Here is a 20,305-nt window from a genome sequence, read left to right as displayed (position 1 = left end):
TCCTGAGGTAATGGTTTATCACCTGGTCAGCAGCCAGGAGTTAGTGCTCCCGAAGACTGACATTATCACATCCTGTATTTTTCTTTGGTATTCTCTTTCAGAGCACAGATGTGCTAAAAAACACAAGGCATAGTATTTATCAACCTCTATCTTCAAATGAAATGCAAAACTGATATTCAGTCGTATTCCCAGCATTGTAAGAAAAACACACCAGAACCATAATTGTTGCAAGTTCTATACTTGCAGTAAAATAGAGATTTTAATATCCTTTCCAAGTTTATCTGTAATATATAGGTTTATATATTCTAAAGAACTCAGGTTTGTTAAATTACTGCATACTCTTTGATGCTTCTGAGCAATAGCACAGATTGTTTGTATCTTCAACAGAACTGGTTTGTCTCAATAAAAAGACTTTCAAGTGAAAAACTTCCTGAGTTAACTAGAATTAAGAAAGTACTTTTGAAAACAAAGGAGGGAAAAAGAGATCAGCCATATTAGTTTATGATGTTTCCAAGTCTACTACTCTGTGTAGCCTAAGGAAGCTGTAATGGAATAAGGGAAGAGAGATCTTATGGACCATGTTATCCGGTGTATGGAAAACCTTCACAGAGAGTCCATGCATGACTGCTCTAAAGACTTGGTGATAAAAGAGCAACATAGGATTGAACTAAGACAGACAAACATCCAATTTAAGTCAAACTACAAAATATTTTATTTTCAGATGGGGCCACAGATTGTATGCTGCTCACCATCCTGGGGGTTCAGGATGTTCTGCAGCATGGCTGAGCTGTGAGGCTTGTGGAGTAGATCTATAAAAACTAAGGCACAAACATTTCTTATACATCTACATTGCCTTACCAGCTTGGCACCTTAAAAATGGTTTTGTTCTTTTAATGGAAGTTTCTAGTTGGAATGGAAGGGTTTTTAATTGCTGAGAAGCTCTGAGTAGAAGCAAATGTTCTTGCTGGGTACCTGCAGTAGGTAGGTACCTGATACCTGGTAGTGGAGGAATGTGCATGTACTTACATTTAGGTCTCTGAAGTATTCATTATAGTCAAGAGCATATCCAATCACAAATTTATCTGGAATTTCAAAGCCTGTATCTGTAAGAAAATACTGTTCTTTTTATACTTCAGTGGCGTAAGTAGCTTTTAAGTGCACACTTTGTATTCAACACATGCTTGAGCTAAGAGTAATCGGCATCCTCTCTCTTTCAGGGTGCTTCCTTAAGAATCTGAGCTGTAAATTGATGTCAGAGGTAAGAATCTAAACCATTCCCATCAGTCAGTAATACAGTTGTTAAGAGAATGATTTTTATGAACAAAATAATTGTTTAAAACCTAGTTATGAGGTAGTCCTGGGAGACGAGACAAGGAGTGAGATTTTACTTGAGTAAAAGGAGATGCAGGGTGAATGATGTAGGACTTTTCAGTTTGGAAACAAAGCAAGTTTAATAATGCAGAGTCAAAACAAATGCCCTCTCAGGTCAAAGCAAAATAATACACAGTTAAGGTTTGGCTCTGTTTCTGCTATCTAAATAGTTTAATTTGTATATCAAAGCTAAGCCTGCACTCAGGCCAAGCAGGGGAAAAAAAGAAGGTGGTCATGAGATCTCAGGATGGCATGCCTAGCTGGTCATTAGTTCACAAGTTTTTATGTATTTTCTCCCCATTTCTCTTGGCTTTCATGAAATGTATGTGCCGGTTGTCAGATGTGCTGCGTGAAGTGAAATTATAAGACTATATTTTGGAAAATACAGAAAAAAACAATACTAGGAGAACACAATACTCACAGTCTGATCTGTAACCTGGACTCTGACATGTCCTTTTAACAAGCAGGCTGTAAGGCAGAGCAGAGAAGGTTGGTTTTTAAAATATGTCTTGCTCTAAGCTGTAGACTTCCCTTCGGCCGTGCCTTCCCATAAGCTTCTAAAATCATGCACTTAAATTAAAACAGTGAGATTATTGCACAGAAAGAAGTAGTGTTCAGCCTTGTAAGGGAGGGAGAAGCAAAGGCTCTGATCTAGGTTCATTCTGAATGTCCAAGTGGCTCTATTTTCTATTCAGTTCCCTTCAGTCCTGTGTCTCAGATCACTGCCCTTCCATGTAGCAGTGCCTCAGGACACTAGAGTAGCACAGAAGGGGAACCACATTCAAGTGGCCGGTAATGATTTTAGTGGGGAGGGATGGAGAAAAGGACAATTTCTTCTACAAAATCATGTCTATTCTTGGTTTTCCTGTGCATTTCAGAAGAAACTGAGAACCTGGACAGTCACTAGAAGGACTGTCTGAATAACTGGTGCATAAAGCAACTGTTTTATAAAGCATTGTGATTACTTGACAGACACAGGGATATGCCACAGAATTTCCTTTTAGAGATCTGCTAAAAGCAGATCTAGAATGCTACTTGAAGTCATCTTCCAAGTACTGACAGACTCTTAGATTCTGGAAACTTCTGCGGTTGAGGATATTAAGAAATATGCTGAGTGTTGTCATTCTAGTATTGAGGCAACTGAGGTGGTGTTAGAAAACCTATGGAAAGAGATTAATTTCCTTCAAACATAAGCAAGTAAGAAACAGGGAATCTATCCGATTTTATGGACTACACAGAAAGAGCCACAAAACCTTTTTTTATTAATTTGAACAATGAAGGTGTGTGTTGGGTTGACCCTGAGTTGATGGACAGTCTTTAAGACCAATTACGCTTCTCACAATTTACATATTTAAACCGCACCGAAAGGCGGGACTTCCCCTTTTTGGTCGGCGCTCGCCTGCTGGAAGATGGCCCCCCCGGCTCCGAGCCTCCCGGCCCCGCTGGGCCGGGCCGGGGCCACTGCCCCTTTCCCCCTTTCCCATCGCCGCGGCACGGACCCTGGGTCACTGAGGGGGACTGTCCCAGAGCCGCAGGCAGCTAAAACCAGCCATGGACTGCTCACAGCTAAACCCATCCAGCGCGGCTTCTGGGGACAGGCGGGTCCCTCTCCTCTCCATGCGGAGCCGGCGGAGCCAGCGGGAGCCGGCAGAGCCTCCTGTCTGCAGCCAGCACACTCCGTGCTGAACTGAAGAGGACACCACGCAGCCAGCAGCACAGAGGGAGCGAGGCTTTCCCCACCGTAAAGCCCGAACAAGAACACTCTTCAACATGGCGGCTTCAGAGTCAGAGAGAAAGAGAAGTGAGTCCCGTGGGACGGAGCTGAGCATGGCGGCGGGAGAAAAGAGGGCGGTGCCGCGATTCTGGCGCGCAGCTTAAAAGAAACCTTCTTGCATGCCGTGGTAAGAAACTGTAATACCACAAACTGTTTGTCTCTTTAATCCATTTGAAGAACATGGGGGGATGGAGAATCGTCGTGTGGCCCGTGAAGATTATGAAGAGTGCCTATGCCAGGCTATATAGAAGTAGTAAGAGGCTGTTAGAGACTTGTGGCGAAGAAAAGCCTCTGTGTGCAGGCCAAAATAACTTATCCTTAAAAAGATGAATAACCCCATGTGATGGCCCATGTTTTGTAGTGTGAAGGATCTGTGAGATTTTTCATGGGAGAGATGTTCTACACACAGCAGATTATTTGTTTCCGGGCAGATCTGCTGTTAGTGGCAGTTTGGGAACCACGTGCAACTGAAGGAAAACCCTTTTTTCCTTAAGCATAAGAGAGAGACTTTTCAAGAACTGGAACACTGACTAACATCCCATGTTCTGTTATCCCTTGTGTGAGCTGGGTAAAAGGAGAGAAGTGCTGGGGGGGTGGGGGGGATTTGCTTTAATTTTGTTTTGTTATTTTCTCTTTACTTTTAATTCTATTAGTAATAAAACTCTTTCATTGTACTGCAACTGTTTAAGGTTTGTGCCTGCTTTGCTTTTCTCCTAATTCTTATCTCACAGAAGGAAAATAAGTAAGTAATGAATATTTTGAACCAAAACCACTACATTTAATTGGTGTTTCTGCCTGGTTTCGAACTCAACCCACTACAAGGTGGTAGTGTGTGGGTAAATTTCCCAGTTTAATAAACAATTTTTCAGCAGCTGGATAAGGATTGCTTCCTGCATTTGCTTCCTCCCTCCCAAACCTCAAGCCAAACAAGCACCCATCAGCATACACTGACTAGTCAGCCAAATGATTTGAATACATTAGTTAGTGGCTATATCCCTGTACCTTACAACTTTTACCATCCTTGGTTTTCTTGTCTTTTATTTTTGAAAGCAGTGCATTCATTGTTCTACCAGTGTCAGTAATGTCCCGAAAGAGATAAAAAACCAAATTATCCTTCAAGTCTGAAAGGAAAACCAGACTATCACTGGATTAAATTAGAGCATGCAAACTTGGCAGCCCAGTAACATAATTAATTATTGTTTTATGTGTAATATGTATTAACTTGAAAAGCAGGGAGAAAAAAGTCCATGTCATTCCCCTTCTCCTTCAATTGTTACTTACCTCTACTACTAACATATTCTGGAAGAGATTGCATAGGGAAAGAAAAGAAAGAAAAGAAAATATTTACGTGGCAATATTCAGCAATTATACAGCCAGGAAAAGCACACTAAAAGCTTCAGATCCAAGGAAGTTGCATTGATCTTTGAAGGAGCTTGTCACTTGAACTACTGACTTTACTTTGGTGCTTTCTGAAGACTCTTTCTTGAAGTATTTATGAAATCTTAAAATATGGTGATAAAGGCACCTATGTCAGGTCTGTATATTACTCTCTGTATGGCACTGGTATTCTAGAACCATACTGAATGAGTCCGTTTAGTACGGTTCCTTTCTGGGGGTTCTGGGATAAAATGGGGAATAGGATCTTTAGAAGCACTCGTTACTGATGGCTTTAAGTTTCCACTGAGATCAGTGGAAATTACTCACTGCTTCAAAGCCCAGTATCTTAAAACAGCGTTAAGTGGTTAAGTAAGTATGCAGTATCAAAATCTTAATAAAGATGGATTTCCTGGAACATAAACAAGAACAGTTGCCCTCTAAAAGCTGGAGATGCTAATTCATACCTTCCCATTTAGTGTAGACAGTTCCTCTCCAACAGAACGGATTTTTTCTGTAGGTGAATCATTCTAGAAGGAGAAGGAAGAGATAGAAGTCACATAAAACATGCCCAAAACTGTTATCCTGTATGTGTATGAAAGGTGTGCTGCTCTTGCTTTTTGCGAGAGGAAGGAGTCTGAGACCTGCCCTGGCTTTGTCACATTGAGTGTTCTGCTGTATGTTTATTCCAGTGAATGTGTAATACCCACCCTTTGGGGCAGATAAGTAAATCAGTTCCTTTTCCGTAATTTGAACAGGATGTATGCATAAACTCAATTTTTGTGGAGTTTTCATGCAAACTACCAGTATTTAAAATGCTGGTCTATGGAGAGAGTCCAAACAAATGCCTTTACCTAAAATCCTTTCACATATGTAGCCTAACTGTTCCTTCATAGAGCAGGGCTCTAGGTTAATGGTTTGCCACTGGCTTTTAATTTCTCATGCCCATATTCTATGTTCAGAGGGGTATAATACAGTTCAATTCATGGTCTTGTTCTTCTGTATCTTCCCAATCTGGTAATATTTTGGACAGTTTCCAATGCTTATCACCCAGGGCCAGCAAGAAGGATTGCAACAGTTGCTGCAATTTAATTAAGTCACTCCTTACCGCGGTCATTTTGTTCATCATATGCTTTTGTTGCACACCCCTCTATTTTAAGTCTAAACTTAATTGCTCAAGCATTTGTCACAGCAATCAGGGCCAAATCAGATAAGTTTCATGGGTGGATGGTAAGCCTCATGAAACCCATCCTGCACAAACGCATATTTCCATCTTCAAACATCCCTTCCTTCCCACAGGCTTGCGTTTGTGACTTTGAGCATTTTCCATTAGTGTTGCCTCTACCTTTTCATTGGGTACTTCACCTTTGGCTGCGTCTTTTGCCTCTCTGTCCACCAGCGTATTTCCCTCTTCCAATTCAGAACTCACTTTTTGGTGTGCTTTGATATGCATGATAGCTACCTTCTCAGGTAACTGAACCATGTCCAATAACTTCAGTATTTCTGGTGCATGCTTGATACTCTTCCCTTGTGAGTTTAACAGTCCTCTCTCCTTCCAAATGTCTCCATGTGCATGAACCACCCCAAATGCATACCTTGAATCTGTATAAATATTAATCTTTTTTTTTGCCAATTCTAAGGCTCGGGTTAGAGCAATTATTTCAGCCTTTTGTGCAGAGGTGTTTGTTGGCAATGGTCCAGACTCTATTACCTCTCGGCTGGTGGTAACGGCATACCCAGCAGGTCTTTTTCCACTGGTAACATAACTGCTTCCATCAGTGAAACAGGTCTCAGCGCCCTTGAGAGGGATGTCCTTCAGATCTGGGCGATTGGAGTAAGTGGCCTCGATTGTCTCCAGGCAGTCATGGATCACCGGTTCTCCCAGATTCCCACTGAGGAATGAAGCTGGGTTCACAATTTAGTCACCACAATTTCAACATCTTGTTCTACCAGTATGGCCTGGTACTTCAGGAATCTCTGAGGGGAGAGCCAATGTCCCCCTTTGGCCTCCTGGAGGACTGCAGATACTGTATGAGACACTAGCACAGTCATTTTCTGGCCCAGGGTGAATTTGCATGCCTCTTGGATGTTTATTGCCACTGCTGCAATGGCTCTGAGGCACCCTGGCCATCCCTTGGCAGCTGCATCCAGCTGTTTGGAAAGGTAGGCTACTGCCTGCCGATACGGGCCCAAGTCTTGTGCCAGTATTCCCAAGGCAATCCCTTGCTTTTCATGAGAAAACAAAAAGAATGGTTTACTCACGTCTGGAAGTCCCAGGGCTGGAGCTGACATGAAGGCCTTCTTCAGTTGGTCGAAAGCCTGTGTTGCTTCCTTTGTCCACGGCAGGCTCTTGTTTCCTTCCGTAATCAATGCATATAAAGGTTTAGCAAGCGACCCATAACCATTAATCCACAGTCTGCACCACCCTGTCATGTTGGAATTGTAAAAGGACGAGAGCCCGGGGATCCGGCGGGAGGAGGAATGCAGTCCAAAACCAATGTGGTTGATAAGCGCAAACTCCAGTTTATTAGCAATCCAAAAGCACTTGCATAGTATACCAGCTTGTTAACTCCTAAGTGGCTTAAAGCTTATCACAGCACATTTCTATTTCTACATAATTGGCCTTACATTGGCAAGCTTCCATAGTCATGTTATGATTAAAAGAATTCGGTGTTCACCCCTCCTGTTCCCTGGTTAGCACCTTATCAGGACAGCTGCATCGTATCAAACTCCCCCTTTATTCCCAGGCAGTTTCTCACACACAGGCCTTTTGCTTCTAGGCCTATTGCTTGTACAGTTTTTCTACAGATCCCATAATTCTATCAATGATCCATGCCCCTGATCCTTTAATAATTGCAACACTGTCATACCTAGAAAACTTCTCAGCTCTTTTGCTGTCTGGGGTTTCGGGATCTGGCATATCGCTTCTTTGCACTCTCATCTAAAGGTTCTTTGTCCAGCACTTCTTTCATAGCCCGGGTAAATAACTGTTTGCTTTACCATCTGGGCCTTCTTTTGGGACACCCCATACCCTTGCAAGCCCAAAAAGCTGAAGAGGCTTACCATCTAGTTCATACATGCCTCTTGGGTCTGGGTGGCTACCAAAAGGTCGTCCACATACTGAAGCAGCTGTCCTTCTCCTGGTGGGGGTTCCCAGGATTCTAGATCCTTTGCAAGCTGTTCTCCAAATATAGTAGGAAAGTTCTTGTACCGTTGGGGTAATACACACCATGTGAGTTGAGTTTTGCGTCCACTCTTGGGCTTCTCCCACTCAAATGCAAAAATTTTCTGGCTGGCTTCATGGAGAGGGAGGCAAAAGAAAGCATCCTTCAAATCTAAAACGGTAAACCAGGTTAGTTCAGGTGTTAAACGAGTTAATGAGGTGTAAGGTTAGCAACCACTGGGTATAAATCTTCAGTTACTTTACTGACTGCCCTCAAATCTTGTACTAACCTATATGGCCCATCAGGTTTCTTCACAGGTAAAATAGGAGTATTAAAATCAGATTGACACTCCCTTAACAATCCAATTTGCAAAAAGTTCTCAATAATTGGCCTGATCCCTTCTCTGTCTGCCCTTTTCAAGGGATATTGCTTGGCCCTTACGAGCCGTTTCCCTTCTTTAAGCTTGATTTGAATTGGCAGGGCATTCTTTGCCCTCTCTGGGGTACCAGAGGCCCACACTCCAGGGAATACTTGATTCATTATCTTCTTAATAATTTCCTCAGCAACTCTATATGTTGTTGGTCTTTTACTTCCAAACTGATTTCCCCATTTTTAAATATTATTTTTGCCTCCAGCTGCTCTAGCAGATCTCTGCCCAAAAGTGCAGGTGGAACGTTAGGCATATATAAAAATTGGTGAATTCCCCACTGTTTTCTCAATTTACATTTCAGTGGTTTACAAAAGTATGCCTTTTCAGATTGGCCAGTTGACCCTGTCACTACAAAATAACCCCTTGATATAGGTATCAAAGCTTTATTCAACACTGAATAGGTTGCTCCTGTATCTACTAAAAATTCCACTTTCTTTTCTTCGTTCCCTAGTTTAACTATAACCAGAGGGTCCCCTAGGGTAGCGCCCAGTCTTCTTTTATATGAGCAACCACCCCCGCACCGCTCTGGTCATCTTTCTTTTCCATCACCCTTTCTCTTTTCTGGGCACTGGTTTTTCCAATGCCCAGGTTTTGCATAAGGCGCACTGGTCCCTTCCTAGTCGGGGTGGTCCTTGTCTTGGTGAACCTTGCCCACATCTTCCTTTTTCTTTTTCTTCTTTTACCACCCTTATTAGTTTTTGCATCCCGTTTGTATCCCTCTCCCCAATTGCTATAAATTCTCCATGCCACATTAAGCAAAGTCTCTAGATTCCAGATTGTTCAGTATGTTCATTCTTTGCCCTACAGATCTTCCCAAGTTTTACACCCCAAATTTCCTTGCCTAGCCCCAGTGATTGCCTCAGTTTATGTCAGTGGTCACACTCTCCCTAGAGATTACCTCAAATTTAACCCCCAAAATTTTCCTTAACTGTCCACAACTTATTACCTCATTTTTACCTAAAAAGATTCATTCTCAACCTTTAGATTATTTCAAGTTTTACCCCCCCAAAATTCCCCTACCTGTCCACTACTGATTCCCTCATTCTTCCTTCAATATTTATTTCCTTTCTACCATGTAGCTTCTATCAAGATTTACCCCCAAAGTTTTCCATCTGTCTACTACTGCTTACCTCATTTTTACCTCAAAATGTTCTTTCTACAGCTTATTTAATATTATTTTTACACAAGTTTCCCTACCTGCCCACAACTGATTCCCTCATGTTACCTCAGTGTGTTCATGCTCTTCCCTAGAGATTAGCTCAGATTTAGCCCCCAAATTTTCCCCACATGCTCAGTACTCATCACCTCATTTTTCCCTCCAAGTGTTCATTCTCTGCTCTTGAGATTTTGTCAAGCTTTGCCTCCAAACTTTTCCTTCTTTGTCTACTACTGAGTACCTCATTTTTATGCCAAAATATTCATTCTGTCCCCTACAGATTACATCAAGTTTTACCCCCAAATTTTCCTTCCTGTACAATATTAACTCTTTTCTGCCCCAAAAATGTGCATTCTCTCCCCTAAACATCACCTCAGCTTCTCCCTCAAAAATGCCACCTCGCTCCCCTCAACATCCCCTCCCATTTTCCTACACAAACAATTCTTGTGTCCCCTCTCAGTCACCCCAGGTTTTCAGCTAAAAATGTCTCCTCTGTCCCCTTGAAGTTATCCCAGGTTTTCCCAGTGAGGAGCTGCAAGGAATTCAGGCAGGGCCAATGACACCAGGGAACAGCTGTAAATTCAGAGGCAGAGAGAGAAGATCTACCAGGAAAGGGGAAAGGTTCAGAAAACATTACTGCAATCAATTAATTAATTAATTATTATCTCCAGTTCCCCACTGAGAAGAACACAACCTCACAGCTGTTAAGGCCTGACAGTTCCCTGCAGGGAGAGCTCAGCACATGTGCCCAGAGGTAATCCCAGCATCTGAAAGAAAGAAAGAAGCAGCAAAAGGTGATTGCTTCTCTTTCAAAGTTATTTCAAGTGCTCACACCCAAACCCACCTTTGCTCTTGATTCTGGCCGGGTGCATGGTGAGCAGTAGGCACAGGTCATGTCATCCATGCTGGTGTGAGTGATGCCTTCTGGGGGAAAGCAGCTGATCTCCAAAGTTCCCTTCCTGCCCCGTGCCTGATCTGCACAGGAGAAAACCTCTTCCAGGAAGGGATTGTGCTCCCTCTAATCCCATTTGCCCAGTCTGTGCCATGGGGATATTGCCAGCCTGGGGCAGCAGAGGCACACGCAGCTCTCAGCACTCTCTGCTCCAGGCACAGCTCTGGGCTCCTTTGCAGACTGCCTCTGCTGTGGGGTTTTCTCCAGGAGAAGCCAAGGAATTGCTCATGGAAGGGTGGAGATTAAGTTATCCCAAAGGGAAGCAAAGAGTTAAGTACTCCAGGAAGAGCCCTTGGCATCTGCTGGGCTGAGGTGGGAAGGGGACATTCATTCCCTGCAGGGCCAATACACAACAACCTCCAACCCAAAGCACAGACTGGCAGGTGGGGTCTGACAGCACCACTCTGACAAACCTCCTTGTCATTCTTCCCTGCAGTGACTTTTGCAAGCAAACTCTGAAGCTGACAAGCCCAGAAGCTCCATCCATCCACTCTGGAAGGAAAGGATACTCCCAGGGATGAGGCACATTCCCAGCAAACTCTCCCAACCCAGCCTGGAGGCAGCGCTGGAGCTCGGCTGTGGGGCTGGGAAGGGCTGCCAGGAGCACGCAGCCCCCAGGTGGGGTGGCAGCGGCAGCAGCAAATTCCCACAGGCTGATGGCACAACAGAGAGACAAAGGCCAGCAGTGCCCATGGGAGGTGCAGGGTTAATTCTGCTCCCTGCCCTGCCCCATCCCCGCAGGAAATCTCCAAGGGGGAGAGAAACTCTCAGGGTGCCCAAAATGCAGCATCTGTCACCCTGATCCCGCTTCAACTCAGCGTGGGGGGCCAAACTCCCCCCACAGGTAAACACTGAGCTGACCTGGTCAGTCTCAAACACAGCCCCAGTTCTCACCTCCAGCCTGCTCCTGGGGCTGCTGCCACATTCCTGACAAGGAGCCCCTGTGGACAGGGCTCTCTCTGTGTCTCAGGTGCTGGGCACTGCAGGGACCAGGGCAGCCCCCTCTGGGGACAATTGGGGATTCATCCCACACCACAGGCAGGACCAGGGGCCCTCCAGTACAGGCTGGTGGGGCCAGAGCCCATTGGGTTTGGCTGCTCAAACACCAAAGCTTTTGGCAAAGATGGGACAAGTTAAGTGGGTTTTCCTGTCCTGAGAGAGAGAAGAAATTGTTGAAATTAAGCATGGAAATTAAGTCCACTGTGGAAGTCAAAGGCTCCTGGCTTTCCCACTCCTGTTCTGATTGCTCACTAGAGGGTTTTATCCATGAAAAATGAGAGGTGGCACCAAATAAAAGAGCTCTTTTTCAACATTTTTCCCCTACTTACTTTCATACCTAAAAAGGATGTCCATTTTTTCTTAGTGCATTCTTTGCCTAATTTTAACAGAACCGTTTTTCCTTCCAGGCCCCACTTGTGGGTTATTTGCTCCTTTGCCATGGGACTTTGGACAAAGAAAGAAAAGGATCTGCTCCACATGGGTGTCATCCTATGGGGAACACCCCCTGTACCAGCCCCAGCCTGGGCCAAGCACGCTGCCTCACTTTCCCCATTCTGGATGCTGGCTCCAATCCAGTCTGAGTTTTCTCCTGGTTTCCATGTCTAAGGACAGGAACTTGTCCTGGTCAGGATGTAAGGCCTTAAACTGCACCTTGATCTGGGGGGCTGTGACTGGGATTCCAGCAGGGAATTCATTGTTTTACAAATAAAAATTATTCCAGGGAGCTGCTGCTTCACCACACAGTGTCAGCAAAAGAGAGAAAACACCACAGGTGTATCTAAACACAAGGATGAAATGATTCCTCCTGCTTTTAGTGGGATTGAATCAGGGGGATGGGGAAGCAGAAGTTAAATGATTTACTAAGGAGTTTGTTAGAAGCAACACATACAGCTTGCCCAACACTTATTGTGCCTACCAAAGCAGGATAAGAAGATATGAGACTATTGTTATAAACATATATTATAGTATTGGCTTCTCGCAAGTATAAAAGTAGGTATTATATAGTGTTAGAAATGCTTTTTGCTGTCTGGATGTAGTTTTCTCTCGTTTTAGCAAGAATGTTAGCAAGTGTGAACAAGTAAGATAACCTCCAAGCGAGCAGAGTATGACGCCCAAGGAGCTGCTAATCAACGCTTTGTCCAGAGAACAAAAGGGCCCAAAGGCTGCTCTGCCCGGAGAACGGGCGGCCAGGAGGGTCCGAGAGCCCTTATCACTGCTCTGCCCGGGGGGCAAAGAGGCCCAAAGCTGCAATCAGCCCTGACTGTCTGAGGAATTAAGAGATCCACCCCACCACCGACTCTCACCTAGCGGGCCCAACCCCAAGAATCAAAAGAAATAAAACCACAAGGCCAAAGACTACGCATGCTCTAAAAAGGCAGACCCAAGGAGTGGCCATGCAGAACAGCTCCGGGAAAAGTTTGAATATGAATAGAGAACAGACAGTAAAAATGGTATAAAAAGGATTCACCTTGAGCATCAGGTGTGCTCTTGGCAGAGCGCCAAGGCACCCGGCCGTTATCCCTTTGCTTTATTTTATGTGTCTCTTATTGTCTTTATATTAAACTCTTTAAATTCTAACAGGAGAGTGAACCTCGTTTTTCACACTATTGTTAAAGAGAAGGAATCTTGACCAAAGATCCTATTTTTAACCTAAAACTAACTCAAACCAGTCTTGAAGTTTGGACTTGAGCCAGAGACATAAAGAGCATGCACAGGGAAGCAAGATGAAGAGCTCAAGATGAGGAAGACCCTTTACTTCATCTGAAGAAGACTCTTATTTCATCTCAGAGACCCCTGCCCATGACCACCAGACGACACTGCGCAAGCGCAACGTGGATGTAAATGGATTTTGGGCTCATTGTAATACAAGGCGGGGCTAGGTAATGAATATGTATAGGCATATTGGGAAACTCAGTGAATATGGAACTTGTAACCCGATACATACCAAGCTGAATGCAGCTGTCGGCACGCATGGCTTTGGAGGAGCTATCCCCCATGTGTCCCAGCGCTGGAATAAACATACCTACTTTACTACTTATTTAGTAGTGGAGTCTTTTCCACATATCAGGATCAGGGCTTATGCTGCCCTGGAATGACAAAGAACTTCTCCCTCAGCCCCCCAGAGAGCCCTCGAAAAGCCAAAGTGCAGCAGGGAAGGAAGGAAAGGCACCTGCTGGGGACAGCACAGGTCCAGCTGCTCATGGGGACTGGGAATGAGTCCGGAGCCAAAAGCCCCTTCCCAGGCTGGAGGGGCTTTCCTAAAGCACCACCTCTGGGAAGCAAAGGGCTATGGAAGAAATGGAGTGGCAATTTACAATAATAATCATAATGGATCAGGAAAGAGCAACAACAGAAGCAACAATCATTCCAAGGGAGCAGGAGGGATGCTGAGCTTTAAACGAGGTTTGAGTGAGGCAGCAGCTCCTGGGAGTTCTAACCCACGGCTCCAGGTCTGCGCTTCCAGGAGCACTGCAAGCTCCTCCTGCCCAGTCCCTGGCTTTGCCTCCTGCCAGTACTCGGCACCTCGGGCACGGTTGGGTGCGAGTGCTCCAGTGCTGCTGCCCAAGGGAGCAGGAAAATGGCCACTAAACCCCTTCCCACTGGGCTGGCTCCGAGCTCTGGCTGGGGAAAACATTTGGCACCCCTGGCCTTTCAATGAAATCAATTTCCATCACTTTGAAGATGCACTGAATAAACCCAGGGCACATAAGTAAACCTCTCCCCATAAGGACAGCCCCAGGGAATACACAATTATTCCTATGATTGGCCAAACAAACCAGCAGCCAGGTTTTGGGGAGAGACTCCAGACTCTTACCTCCTTCCCTGGCTGTGAAACCCTTGCAGAGGCTTTGGAGTTCATACAAGCTTGTCAGGATTTGGCTACTTCATTTAAATTCCATTCAGATACTGGAATGGAAGTGTCCTAAAGGCACCTCCACTCAGACTTTAAGCCCTCTACCACCAAAGAATTTGGATGTTCTTTTGTTAGGAGCACCCCACCTCTGCTTCTTTAGGTGTCTCCATGTGGGACATCAATTAAATGTGGACAAATTTTAGAATGCAGCTTCCAAGTCAAGTTACCTGCTAGGAAATTACTCCAGCTCTCTGGTACCTTGGGCTGTTTTAAACACAGCCTGGCCCTTCATGGCTGAGGCTCTGAGCTACACAACTTGTGAGCTGGCAAGTAACAGCAGCTGAGGTCTCATCCCAGCTGTACACAAAAACAGGGAGGGGGGGCTGCACTTGGATACATGCAGGCAGGGTTGGGCCCCTTCTGAAAGCTTCAATCCCTGTTTTTCAGAGACTCAATCAGGGATAATGACATTTTCGCAAAGCTCTCTTAAGGCACGTGAAAATCTGAGCAAGAAAATGGAATCAAACCCTTTGTTCCACTGGCCTCACGCCCCAAATTCCAACGGGACAGACAAGTCCCTCTCCTCGCAAGGCAACGTCTCCTACCTGGATCTGTGCCTTCCCCAGCCTTTGGTGGCCGCTGTCTCCATCCTCCCACAACTCCTCATCTTCCTCCTCAGCAGGCCTGGCTTCCTCATCCTGCAGAGCAAGCACAGGGACAGTCACCAGCCTGCTCATCCCAAACCTGGGCAGCAGGGATGGACTGCTGGGACCCCCTGGACAGTCACCCCTCTGCTGGGCACCATCCCTGCTCTGCAGTCCATTCCCGGTCCTGGCCTGGCATCTCCTTTGAATGGGATGTTAAACCACAACCACTTGCTCTGCTGGGTTTTGGGACATCAGAGACTCCCCCAAGGCAGTGGACAAAGCTCCTGTTCCCACAGCCTCTGCCTCCCAAAGCCCTGCTAGGGCCAGGCAGAGCAAGGGAAACCCCTCAGTTCCTGCTGGAAATTCCCTCTTGTGCCCGTAAACCCAGGGAAATCGTGGCTGCCCCATCCCTGGAAGTGTTCAAGGCCAGGCTGGCCGCAGCTTGGAGCACCCTGTGGATGGAATGAGGTGATCCTTAAGATCCCTTCCCACCCAAACTATTCTGCCATTCCAGGATGATTCTGTGATCTCTCCCTGCATTTATTTTGCATCGCTTCCTCTCTAATCTGAATTCCCAAATCGAAATGATTTTTTAAAGAAATCATTTAAAATTATCCCAGGAATAAAAAGGGGTGCATCAAACATACAAGAATCATTCCTACCTCCATCAAATCATTGTTAATTGGAAGCCTCTTTCCTCATCTCTGTCCTTAGTTTTCCTTTCCTAGGAAACCTTATGATCCCACAGTTTCTCCAAGAGATTTACTGGGATTGCAGAAAGGTTTGCTTTGTCAGGGAGGCAGGGGGGTTTACAACACTTGTTCCTCTGCATCTTTATCCTTTCACCAGCTTTCCCCTGGAACGGTGCTGCAAGAGAAGTTCAGAATTACTAGAAATGGATCAGGTTCACCTTTTTTCCTCATTCTTTTCCAACTACTTCAAAATTCTTGGAATTATCCTCAAATGAGGCCTAGCAAGCTACTGTGAAAACATCAATCAGAGGAACATCTTGAAAAGAGAAAACCACATCCAGCAGCAGCCAAAACAATGCCATTGCTATTCTTACCTGGTCCAGGAGCCCCCACACCCCTCAACTGTAGCACCCCTGCATCCAGTTTGCTTCGAAACATGGCTCACTGCCTCTCTTCGTAACAGTTCCTTCTGCTTTTCTCTCCCATCACACCATTTTAGCCCCCCAGGATTTCTCTCTTGCCCTCTTGTCTCTGGAATCTGCCATTTTTATTTTCAGCCTCATGCCTTCCTTCCCCTTCTCTGCAATACAAGATATTGAAGAGTTCGGTATCTGCCAGCAAAATGCGTCCACTTCTCATCCTCCTTCCCACTTGTCCCTAAGCCCTGCCAGCTCACCCTTGGGTAGCTCACTAATGTGCCCAAGGCTGCATCCAGCTTGATGTATTTAGTACTTCTAAATACCCACACATGAAACAAAGGAAAAACAAAGCTACTTTCTCATTTGCTTACTTCTGTGACTCACCTCTTAATAAGTTTTAAACATCTGCATGTTCCTTTTAGTTACCAATAAGAGAAAAAGTCTTTTCAATCTACTCAAATAGGTTTTGTTTTTTTTTTTTTTTTGGTAGAGCTAGAACAACTACAAGATAATAATCACATCACATCTTTGGAAAGGCATTACATTTTAAACGGCTTTATAAAATCCTTAATCTAGGCCTTTTTGACTTAGTTATGAAACAACATTGGTGGCCTCCGTTCCTGATGTTAAGCAAGCAGGAATGATGACAGGCAGCACCCAGCTGTGAGCAGGACAGAAAAACAAGGTGGGAGACATTGTCCTCACTTGGATTTGCCTCAGAAATCTGCCTGAAGAACACTCACTGTAGTCAAGACAGGACATGCTCCATACAGGCAAGTGACCTGGAAAAAGGAACAGACAATTCCTGACAGATGCTTCCTCACCAAAACACAGCAGGGCTTTCCCATGGAAGAGGTACCAGGCAGATAAAAGGGACAGAGCAACATATTTCTCTCAAGAATGCATCCCTCTTGGGGAACACTTGGCTTGTATGAATCACTGAGACCCCACTGCTTTTAGGGACGTACAGCAAGACCCAGCACCGAAAAGCTGCCAGCCTGGGGCATCACAGCTTCTAGGTATTACCAGTCAGCAGGATATAGAATGACAGCATTCATCTGATCAATCAGAAAGAACTTTTTGGTTAGCAATGCAGGCAGGTTCAGAGGAGCATTACACCCATCTCCCATAAGCAGTAGGGCATAAAAGTCAGGTTGATCTCTAACTGGTGCCAGCAGAGGATTAAAGTAACCAAACCCCATGACACAACTTGTTTGACCTCTGACTGCTCAGAAAAATCTTATCTGGAAACAGTGTGGGTAGAGAATTCACTCACCACGTGCTCTCCCATCACCAGGGCTGCTCTGCAGAAAGGCCACATTTCCCTGTCCAGAGGGGTTATTCATTGTGGGTGGCAGGAAGTCTGACTTCAGTATTCCAGCTCTTACATCAAGAAATTATTTCACCATAGAACATGCTCTGAGACACTCTGGACACACATGGAGCCTGACACTTGGCCTGAAAGGACACAAGCACTTGGTGGAACACCCTGACAGCCTGACCTTGTAAAAGGAACTTGTCAGCAAACGTTTTTCAAGGAGCAGCTCATCTGTGGCAGCTGCAGCAGACAGGTTGTCAGAACAACCTGTAATTACACAGGTACAATTCCTGTGTTCAGCCTGAGGCACTGCTCGAACAAACTGAGCTACCCCAGCCTTCAGCTCCCACCTAAATCTTGCTCACTTTTCAACCTAGCAACAGATGGAAAGCTGATACAGCATCCACTGGTCCCTGTGCTCAGCTGTAGGCAGCATCCTTTATGTAGAGTCCCACTGCTTCTATCCATGGAAATACTGCAAAGGGACAGGACACAGAAGTGCTACTAGCATATTAAAAAGAAGCAGAAAACCAGGAAAGATGAGGTTTGGGATAGGGACAGAAGCAAAATCACACATCATATGATAGTTAAGTACGGCTGCTGGGAGTATGCAGCATGGAGGACAGCGAGATTAAACTAGAATATATTCCAAAACTGTAGCAGGTAAGGTTAATAACCCTCATCAATTAAAAAAACAAAGGAAATCTGGTCTGAACTAATTTAGATTACCATCCCTGCAGCCACTGGGTATCATTACTTCTTTTTCCCACCAAATGACAAAGACTTTACTGGAAATCACTCGTTTTCTGTTTCCTATCTGTAACAGTGGTCAGGTAACCTATATAATTTCTCGGAATGAACTGAGCTTTACCTTAACTTCCCAGCCTTGTACCCTTATGAGTATCCATCTGGGAGCGCTGACCCACTTAAGGAGAGGCTCTATTTTTTTCCCCCCTTCCCTGCCCTTTTTTTGCCACCTTTTTTCCTGCCCTGCTATTTTTTTGCCCTCAATATAAATACCTCAAATGATAGAAGCAATGGGGTTTTCCATTCAGTTTAAACCTTAAAAAATGAGGGACAACAGAGATTCCCTGTCAATTTAAATGTAAAGATGATGAAAATGGATAGCTTGCTCTCAATTCAAACTGATAAAAATTAAATCATAAAGGTTTTCCCTTCTATTTAAACAAGAAAATGGGGTTTCCCCACCAATTGATAATAAAATAATGGAATAGGCAGGGTTTCTTTCAACTGATACCCCTAATATTGCAGGTGAATGAGGACTCCCCCAGCTTAAACACAGACAATAAGGGAAAAGGAGGGTTTCCCCTCAATTTAAAACCCTTCTTCCTTCAGGGAAAAAAATTTCTTTTCTGGGGTGACTGAGGAGGGATTGAAGGCACTGGGGAAGGACGAGGAAGATGAAAGGAGAGAGGGAAAAGATCTCCCTGTACCCCATGTGCTGCCCCACCTGCTCAGGTGCTGCTTCCCTCACCTGCTCCTGCTTGGCCCAGGGGTCGTCCCTCGGCACCTTCCTTGAGCCGTGCTCCACACTCAGGTGCTTCCCCAGCCCCTACAAGATGCTCTCACCATTAGTCCTAGAGATATCCCCAAAATCACCTACAGAGCGTGCGCCCATGCAGCCTCAAAAGCAGCTCTGAACAGGGCCCGCCCCCGTCACCCTCACTGGCCACACCTGGGGCTGTCCCGCCCCTCACCATCACTCTTGCCAACCAATCTCCCTGAGGGGCTGACCCTGCCTCTCAATCATTCTTAGTCCCACCTGTCAATCAATCTGACAGGCTGATCCCACCTGTCAATCACTCAGTCCTGCCTGTCAATGCCCTCACAGCTCCCATACCCACAAAAGCCTCAAATCCCAGCTCATATAGCCCTGACAGCCCCCAAAGACCTCACATCCCTCCCTGGCAAGGAATTCTCCTGGGGGAATAAAGAAAGCTGGCAAAAGAAATCCCCACCTCATCTCTGCCAGAACAGACGCTCTTGTGTTCCAGTCCAAGGACATAAATGGCCACAGGGAGGGCAGCTCCTCCTGCAGCCTTCGCAGCATCCCAGGGGATCCTGAGGTGGTACAAAGGGCCTGCCCTGACTCCCACGGCTATGGAAAACAAAATCCAGCTTCTCATGAGAATTAGAGAAGCAGCTGCAGCACGAGCTGTGTAAACATTCCTTAAAAATGCTTTTCCACCACTGCAACTACCACGTGCCTGGAGATTATTATTCCTGTGCTGGAGCATTGGAAAGGAGGGTCAGGGGGCAAGTGTCCTTCAGGGAGGTGATCTTCCACGGCAGTGGGGAGGCTGACATCCACTTACTCCACAAGGATCCCAAAACCAGTTAGTCTGCAGGAGAAGGATTTGAGGGCTGCTGACTCCTGAAGCTATTCCATAAAACTTACCAGTGGGAAGAGTGGCAACAGCCAAACTGCCCAGGTGTTCAGGAGAGTTTTAAGAGGTTAAGGGGTCTCTGTGTCCCCTGGGGTTAATTTTGACCTCATAGATGGAAGACGAAAGAACCATTATTTGTTTTCCTGCTTGAAATGTACCAGTCAACAACTACACTGTTCACAACGGGGGCTGCAGGGGTCAAGGCACAAACAAGAAAACCACGTCTGGGAAGGGTCAGGAGCTCTGGGATGAACGAGGCTATACAAAAGGCAGACGCTCAAGTGAGCAAAGTGAATAAATTGTGTTGGAATGCAGAGCCAGTTAAACAACTTCAGAATACACTCCGATAGCAATCCGTTGAAAGGGGAACCCCACTGCACTTGTCTTCCCTAATTAATTCCGTCGGGCTTCCTTCACTAAAAATACTCTCAAAATTAAAAGCAGAGATGCCTCGTGTGTTACTTCAAAGCAGGGGAAGAGGCAGCATGGAAATGCTTATTCTTCGATGGCAAACTCTCCTGTGAGCAGTTCCAGAGTCCTGAGGGTCACCACTGTGAAGCTGCTGAACAATTGGAAATAGCTGGAATGAGCACAGCCCCAGAGAAATCACAGTCCCACTGCTGGAAAAGCGAGATTACCCAAGCAGCAAGATCAGCTCAAGTGTTTCCCGAAGAGCAGCTTTGTTCTGAACCTTAGCTTAGGAGTTTTCCTCACATGCTACAAGAGTCCTTCAATCTATTCTGACCT

At 45.4% G+C, this 20,305-nt stretch overlaps 2 long non-coding RNA genes across 2 annotated transcripts; one reads left to right on the top strand and one right to left on the bottom strand.

The window, feature by feature from the left end:
- Positions 1-907: 907 nt before the first annotated feature.
- LOC125329210 lies at positions 908-5,836 on the bottom strand. Its single transcript, XR_007205085.1, has 2 exons — positions 4,148-5,836; positions 908-1,839 (listed from the first exon to the last, which is right to left on the bottom strand). It is a non-coding gene; the product is annotated as an uncharacterized LOC125329210 (long non-coding RNA).
- Positions 5,837-10,025: 4,189 nt separating this feature from the next.
- Positions 10,026-11,944, top strand: LOC125329209. The gene is made up of 2 exons (XR_007205084.1): positions 10,026-10,063; positions 10,658-11,944. It is a non-coding gene; the product is annotated as an uncharacterized LOC125329209 (long non-coding RNA).
- The last annotated feature ends 8,361 nt before the right edge of the window (positions 11,945-20,305 follow it).

The sequence above is a fragment of the Corvus hawaiiensis genome, chromosome 8 (assembly GCF_020740725.1).
Source record: "Corvus hawaiiensis isolate bCorHaw1 chromosome 8, bCorHaw1.pri.cur, whole genome shotgun sequence".
Lineage (NCBI taxonomy): Eukaryota > Metazoa > Chordata > Aves > Passeriformes > Corvidae > Corvus > Corvus hawaiiensis.
The sequence above is the reverse complement of the archived record's forward strand: the minus strand, read 5'-3'. Positions and strand labels throughout refer to the sequence as shown.